This window comes from Penaeus vannamei, chromosome 25 (genome assembly GCF_042767895.1).
Source record: "Penaeus vannamei isolate JL-2024 chromosome 25, ASM4276789v1, whole genome shotgun sequence".
Taxonomy (NCBI): Eukaryota; Metazoa; Arthropoda; class Malacostraca; order Decapoda; family Penaeidae; genus Penaeus; species Penaeus vannamei.
This window is the reverse complement of record NC_091573.1, coordinates 10528767-10531266: the sequence shown is the minus strand read 5'-3', so window position 1 is coordinate 10531266 and position 2500 is coordinate 10528767. Positions and strand designations below refer to the sequence as shown.

Below are 2500 nucleotides of genomic sequence, written 5' to 3'. Positions count from 1 at the left end.
GTGCAGACGCTGACGACTCAGGGATACAAGGGGACAGTGATGACTGACCCAAAGGCCGGGGAAAAGTTCACCAAGGTGATAATTTTCCGATATCCCACGATATTAGACCCGGACTTCATACTGGGCGACGAGAGATTTGTGTGGGTAAGGCGGCACACGTCCAGGGGCGAGGAGCGGAGTCAGCTCGTTGCCCTTGTGAAGGGGGAAGTGCCAGAGAAGGTATTTATCTCTAGAGCGGGGTACAGGAGGGTGGCACCGTATGTTGAGCCGCCAGTCATGTGCCTCAAGTGCTGCAGATGGGGACACAAGTCGTGGCCCTGTCAACAGGATGCTCGATGCAGGTTCTGTGGCAGGACACATGACTCAAGGGTCTGCCGGGCCAAGATTGAAAAGGGAGAAAGGGTTACGCCTTGCTGCTGCAACTGCGGAGGCCGCCACAATGCCGGGTCTCCTGCATGCAGGGTGAGACCACAAATCAAGATTGCTTCGGCGGTCCCCAAGGAAGGAGAAAATGGAAAGAGGCCGGTCACCACGCGGCCAGAGGTACCGAGGGAGGAGACAGCTGCAGTCCCTAATGCCTGGGCGCAGGGCCCACCGCGGGTGGTGCCGTCGCCAATGGCTTGTGATGACGGGCAGGACAGACAGGTTCAGAAAGTGAAGGAAGTGCCGCGGAAAAGTGGTGCGGATTTTTCTAAGGAAATATCCGTAATTACCAGGATGTACCAGACGCTGATGCCGAGAATGGACGCTATCGAAAGGAAACTGGCCCAGGTTCCCAGCAAAGAAACGGAAAAAACAGAAAGAGGGGGATGAGGCAATGAAAGAAACTCCGACTAAAGACACAGAAACGAAACAAACATGTATTTCTGCAAAGGAGCAAGATTCAGAAAGTGAGATAGTTATTAAAGGCAAGGAAAGAAAAATAACAGCAAGTGTGGAGTACAACGATCACGAAAAAGAAAAACTCTTGGATCGATGGGAAATTGAACAAAACTTGGTAAAGCTCAATGATATGCTGGAAGAATGGAAAGGCAAGGTAATGCATAGTGGAGCCTTATAGCATTATTGTCTAGACTTCAGATAGCGGATTTCACAAAATATATACGACAAAGAACAGTTGACCTGACCAGGGATGACCTGAGTGCCTGTCCTTCGCAAATAACAGCTCCACACACGGGTCGCCTACGGTGCCTCACAGCTCATCAGTGAGTGTGTGCACGAACTTTCTCTTTTATAGACAATGACTCTCAATATTTTTGTTTTTATATTTTATGTTGTTACCTGGTAATACACCTAAATATTCGTATGAGAACTGTGAGCTCACACAGGGACTTATCAAGATAAGAGTGAGGATAACCTACGTTACCACATCCTTTTGAGATGTAACCTTTTGTCTCTCTCTCTCTCTCTCTCTCTCTCTCTCTCTCTCTCTCTCTCTCTCTCTCTCTCTCTCTCTCTCTCTCTCTCTCTCTCCCTCTCCCTCTCCCTCTCCCTCTCCCTCTCCCTCTCCCTCACCCTCTCCCTCTCCCTCTCCCTCTCCCTCTCCCTCTCCCTCTCTCCTCTCTCTCTCTCTCTCTCTCTCTCTCTCTCTCTCTCTCTCTCTCTCTCTCTCTCTCTCTCTCTCTCTCTCTCTCTCTCTCTCTCTCTCTCTCTCTCTCTCTCTCCTTTACATCGTTCTTACTCCTTTCTATCTAATATGTTAAATACAAGACATTGCATTCATTTCGTTGAAGTATATTAGATGTTCTAGAACTTCTTTTATTCATATATCTACTTAATTATTGAATATCCACTTAGATTAATCACGAGTATTTTTATTTAGTCACCGCTGAAGATAATATTCGTTTTCTATTCCAATAAATAAATATACACTGCTTACCATGCCAGCAATCGAAAATATGATTATATATTCAGTATGAGCAATTATCTATATTTATCATAAGTACTTGTATAGTATGATATAACTGCTTTTGAAATCTGACCTACATATTATGACAAAAAGGAATATCATTCTGAATAAAAGAAAACGGGCGGATATCTCGTTCGAACTTATGATTTCACATCGCTTGAATAATTTAAAACGTGTGAATATCGGTGATGAAATTTATCTTCTTTACTAGAAATATAATTCCTTTTTTTAAAATCAAGACTTGAATTAGATAATTACTTGTAAAAATCTACGCAAAGGTTGATCAACTCATTTACTTATCGTGAGAGGGCAGATGCGAAGATCCGGACACAGTGTTGTTGTTTTGATGGGGAAGAGTTCATGGTGGAAGAGTAAGCGCTAGCAACTCACTTTTCTTGGTCTTTGTCGCCAATTTGTCGGTAAGAAGACTATAATTCACTCTTTTTCGTACTCTTAAGTTCCTATTACGTAATCTAAGGACACGTTTAGCTTGTTATGGGTAGATATTTGTGTAAAAGTTTGAAAGAAAGATAGAAGGTCTAGGGACAAGCTTTCATGGCGAGTGATTTTGATTTTTGCTTTTAGTTTCCT

The 2500-nt window shown here is 44.0% G+C and overlaps 1 protein-coding gene across 3 annotated transcripts in view; it reads left to right on the top strand.

Moving 5' to 3' along the window:
* The first annotated feature begins 963 nt into the window (after window positions 1-963).
* SppL (signal peptide peptidase-like protein) overlaps window positions 964-2500 on the top strand; it is a 65091-nt gene continuing 63554 nt past the window's right edge. For 2 of the 3 annotated variants that reach the window (XM_070139104.1, XM_070139102.1), the window contains exon 1: window positions 2226-2328. The gene's annotated coding sequence lies outside the window, so the exon portion shown is untranslated. Of the gene's footprint in view, window positions 1206-2225; window positions 2329-2500 lie in introns of those variants that run through there. The other variant, XM_070139105.1, reaches the window with a different exon arrangement.